The sequence below is a fragment of the Arachis duranensis genome, chromosome 8 (assembly GCF_000817695.3).
Source record: "Arachis duranensis cultivar V14167 chromosome 8, aradu.V14167.gnm2.J7QH, whole genome shotgun sequence".
Classification (NCBI taxonomy): Eukaryota; Viridiplantae; Streptophyta; class Magnoliopsida; order Fabales; family Fabaceae; genus Arachis; species Arachis duranensis.
Genome location: NC_029779.3, coordinates 28,525,607 through 28,531,136, shown reverse-complemented (window position 1 = coordinate 28,531,136; position 5,530 = coordinate 28,525,607). Strand labels below are relative to the sequence as shown.

The 5,530-nt window shown below is 34.4% G+C and overlaps 1 pseudogene; it reads left to right on the top strand.

The window, feature by feature from the left end:
• The first annotated feature begins 1,085 nt into the window (after nucleotides 1–1,085).
• On the top strand, nucleotides 1,086–4,676 carry LOC110274829 (fatty acyl-CoA reductase 8-like; annotated as a pseudogene).
• Nucleotides 4,677–5,530: the final 854 nt, after the last annotated feature.

Sequence of the window (5,530 nt, the reverse complement as noted above, 5' to 3'; positions counted from 1 at the left end):
TGGCCACCATCCATATAACATTGTATATTAATCATAGAGGACGGTTTGAGAGAGGGCCGTGTGGGAAAGTTAGTTACGTTGGTGGTGAAGTCACATAGATCGAAAGGGTTAATGTTGATACCCTGAATGATTTTTTCGTATCTGATTTGCTGAAGGATATAGGATATACATCTGTTACTAACTTTTTCTGGTTAGAACCTGGGAAGGAGAGCTTGATGATGGGTTGAGGGATCTGAGGGTTGATATGGATATAGTTAGAATGTATGATGCAGCTGTGAAAAATAGTAACAGAATAAATGTATATACAGAGCATCTGGTAGATGAGCCCGTGTTAGTTGAGGAGAACTATATGACTCCATCAAAGATGAGAGTAAAGCACTGTGCTAAAAGGGTTCCAACTCCGAAGAAGAGTTCAAAAAGAAGATTGATAGTAGTGGAAGATGAGGATGATGCTGAAATTGTATGTAACGTGCAAGTTGGGATAGAGGACCAAAAAAGGAGTGAGGCCCAGAGCAGGGAAGAGACCCATAAAGAACATAAATAGGCTGGAGTTGAGGCCCAAAAAGAGGACAATATTAGTATGGCCCAGGAGACAATAGACCCACTACTTTCAGTATCTGATGAGGCAAGACAGGTTTCTCAGCCTCCCCCAACACCTGTCATACCAGATAAACCACCATCAACTCAGTCTCAACCCTCCCAGCCACCTATTCAAGAAGATCAGCAACCAACACACACTGCTTGTTCAGACTCAGTCCCGCCTTCTAAATCCAATGTCTATGCACCTCTTGAACCAGAACAACTAACCCAATACATCCTACATCCGTATGAGAATCCACTTTCACAATCAATTTCTCAGTCAATCCCACCCTCTGAGATCAATAGAACTCCCCAGAATGATCAGAGCAATCTTTCAGATGAGGTCGAGGGAAGGCCAAAGGTGAACAAGAGGAGATCAACAAAGAGAACTCCCCCTATAGGGCAGTCTTTCATCCCAAACCCCGATCCGGATAAGCCGCCAACCTTTTACGTTTCCGTTGATGAGGATGATTTTTCTGATGAAAATTCTGGACATCATTGTTGAAATGTACTGGGAGGAGACATTAGAAGTTGTAGAGGCTAAACAAGAGGCCACTGAAGAGGGAAACAGAACCGCAACAGCCCACACTCCACAAGTAAGTGCATTGTATTAATCATTTCACTAATCTGCCTTGTAAACCTTGTGTGATAATGACTGCGTTGTTTTTTGGAATGCAGCAGCCTCAACCAATGCCTCCCCCACTAACCGCACAACCACAACTTCCAACAAACAATGCAACAAGCAGAAAATAAGTTAAAAGGAGAAGTATTAAACAACCGCCTCCGACTAGACAAACACAGCAGCCAATGACACCACCTGTCAACCAGCCAACTACAACTTCATCCATACACAACTCTCAAACTGCACCTCATCCACTGCAAGGTGCTAGTGTAGGGACAAGCACCCGATTTATGCAGTTCATGCCCACATCTGGAGTTGTGACTCCAACTACTAGAGGTCAAGGCACAGCTGATAGAGGGAGAGGTCAAGGTACAGGTCGAAGCAGGATATGTGGATCAAGCGGAGAAAAAAATAGTATCTCAAGCGGGAGCAGTAACTCGACCCCAATATCATAGACTAGTTATGGTTGTTTTTTGTTGTTTTTAGTTTACACCAGTGAGATACATAAATCTTGTATTTTGTTATGTATTTTCATGGTATGGCTTAGATATGACTTAGTAATGCTTTTTTTGAAGATTTGATTTGAGTTGCCAATACTTGCCTTCTTTTGCCTTCTTTTGGTATCACTATTGTCACAGCATTTTGTTCGGCCAATTTGGTTCGAACTCATATATTGAAAAGTAAAACTATCAGGTTACTAATTTACGGATACAGCTTATTATTGGATCCTTAAAGAGAAAAGAGAGATTCATGTCCATTTTCAACAGCATTGTATACTTTTAAACGTTATCAAAATCATTTCAAATTGTAGCAACAAGTTCAAAGCCTGCGTATCTACATCAATGTATCACATGTAAAGCAAACCAGTATAGATTAGAAACAAACCATATCATGCCAATATCATGAGAAAATTTAACTATCACGAACAAAGATCCCCAATTTTACATGTCTTATAATTTCATCACCAAATACAACTCACAAAACAAACAAACCGCTACCTCCAGTGCAACGGTTGTAATCAACACTCTAATTCCCCTAATTTCACCCTAATTTCAACCCTAAATTTGTCTATCTTCCTAGCCATCATTGAGGATGCTTGCTAATTTTTTTCCCTGCAATGAGAGTCAATCCATCATCTTGCATAAGAATGCTCCGACTTTCTCTTGGCTAAACATCTTTCCAGGCCTTCCCATCCTTATTCGAGTTCATCCACCCAAACAAAATATCTGTAATATCTTGTCTGAAAAAACAAAAAAAAGAACGCCCCACATTGTCAACTAAAACTCAGAAACAATTGTCTCACCTCAACAACAACAGCATCTGACCCTTACCGTCCATAGATGACATCTGATGAACCATCTATTAGGATTCGTAATCGTGCCAGACTCCATCAACACAATATCACTCCCACAGAAACATTTGCCGTCGAGCTTCTTCTCTTTCATCTTCTTCGAACTTGAAGAACTGCTACGACTTCCATCATTTCCATCAGAATTAAATCTGCGTAATGACATTAAGTTATGAGATAACTCTGGGTGCACTTGCATTGAATTTTACCAATATTTTATTTTGGGTGTATGGTTCGAATTGGGGAAGATAAGTTGCTAGGGTTTTAATTTCAAGTATAAGGCTCTTTCTACCTTCATATAGAAACGTTCATATCCACATAGACAAAATTTTGGGAGGTTCAGAGAGCCACGTAGGATCCTACAATCCCGAAGCAAGTGTCAATCCAAGCCAGGTTATTTTTGTCACACGGAACTCATCTTACATGGATACAAAGTCAATTTCTAACTACGATGAATACAAATGTCAACGTTCTGAACTATCATGGGTACAAATAATCATTTATTCTTATGATTAATTATATACCTAGATATAACAATAATATTTGTCGACAAGTCTATGGTGCTATGTTAGATTATGATTGTCACATTATTAACACATGTTTAAAAAATGTCAAAAATATGCTTTATCTTTAATTAAATAGTGTATCGATATCTCATATTCAACGCTTAAATTGTTGAGATTACTATATTTTATCTTTACATTTATTAAATGACCAAGCTAATGAATCAGCCATGACTCATATATACAGAAGCCGAACATGCTTTAGCTTTTAGTTGAATGGATGAAATGTCATCACAAGAAAATAATTTTGCCTTAATATGAAGCATTTAATTCAATAATCAAACCAAAAATGTATTTTCATATAATTAAATCTACATCACACAGTTGAACTAATTATTATAATTTTATATATTCTCATGTTCTCATATAATAAAACAATCAGTTTGCATATATATAAAATTGTTAATGAATCCTGTTTAATTAAAAGATGCTGCCCGAAATTTTCCCGCAAGGGAAATGTATTTATTGCGTGCAACAATAAGATGCTGCCCAAAATTTATAACTGTAACTAAAATCAACATTAATTAGTCTTGACTCTTAATCCGATAAATTACGGTTGATATCACATATCAATTTTTTCGCGCTATATATATATAGGAGCGTTCCGTGACAGTTATTGACAGAACCAAACTACATAAAATTTAGTAGGCGTTTTCATATACCATTAGTTACTACAGCTATTTATTATTTCAATTAGCTATGGCAGAGTTCACAAGTAAATAATGTTGAGGAGTATTTCAAGGGAAAGACCATTTTAGTTATTGGTGCAACTGGATTCTTAGCCAAAAGTTATTATCTTGCATCTATATCTATACTTCTGATGATGAAATTAGTACAATGATTAATGCTCTAATGGTTCCTTTTAAATTTTAATTTTGTTTATAGTTTTCGTGGAGAAGATATTGAGGGTTCAACCCAACATAAAAAGGTTATACCTTGTTGTCAAGAGCATCAAATCCACATGTAGCTCTCCAACGCTTGCACACTGAGGTTGCCATTTTCTGTTAAATTTAGTTGTTTCATGATCAATTGCATTAGTTAACTATACTGGATCTTACAATAATGCTACAAGCACATCGAAATTGTTTGGTAACCAAAGAAAATAAGCCAAAAATAGCTATAACTTGTCTTATTTAGCATTCATTAATTGTTGCGACAATTAATAAATATTAAATAAGGCAATTTCTTGAAGTTAACATTAACTTTCTAATTTTTTTCACTAAAAATACGGACTCCTTAACATTTTCAATATATATTCTAAATTATTTTATATTAGATTATATCTTTAAGTATATGTATCTATTATAGGAATAAAATGGTTAAAATAATTGGTGCATCGGTTGAAATGTTTCCTATAGGTGTTTGGGAAGCAATTGTTCAAAATACAAAGAGAAAAGTGGGGTGAAAAATTCAGCTTTTTTTGTCCGAAAAAGTGGTGGCAGTTGCAGGTGATGTTTCTCTTCACAATTTCGGAATCAAAGATCAAATCCTCGTTAAAGAGATGTTGGAAGATATTGAAATCATAGTGCACTCTACCGCAACTATTACATTTGATGAAAGGTAGGTAATAAGCTAAGCAATAATAATTAACTAGATTTACAACCCTGTAAGGCTCAAAAAACTAATAAACTTTTTTACATCATCGTAAGAGATAAGTAAAAATAATAGATAAATTTTTATTTCATAATTAGTTATAAAATAATTTATATCATTCTTGAAATAAAAAATTATATCAAAATAAATTCTATGATAATTAGTATCGTTTTATTTGAATATTTTGTAATTAAAAATTTGTTATTATTATTATTATTATTATTATTATTATTATTATTATTATTATTTTAATATAGAGATGATTCATATATTCACTAATTATATACTGTAATATATAAAAAGAGAGAATACTATTTGTTATTATTATGTGCATATTACCTCTAACTATGTTTCTTATCTATATTTATGTAAGTTTAATTTTTTAAGTTTTGGAAAGACAACACCGTCCATGTTTAATTTGTACTGTCTAAATAATTTTAATCGGAAAAATAGTTGATGATAATCTATATCATAACTAGTATTAATTTTTATATAATAAAAATAGATAAGCCGTTGTATTTATTTGGGTTAAGTACTGAAATCGTCCCTACGGTCTAGGGAGAAAATCAAAATCGTCCCCGACTTTTTTTTGTTATTAAAATCATCCTCGACGTTCAAAAACACTTTAAAATCATCATTTTTACCAATTTTATTTTTTTATTACCAAACTACTCCTCTCATTAAAAAAATTATAAAATAAAATAAATATAAAATAAATAAAAAAGAAAGGAAAGAAAGGGATATAGAGAGAAACGGGGGGAGAGAAAGAAGGGGGTGGCTCTGCTCGACGGTGACGGTGGTGGATCTCAGTGGCGGCGGCGGCGG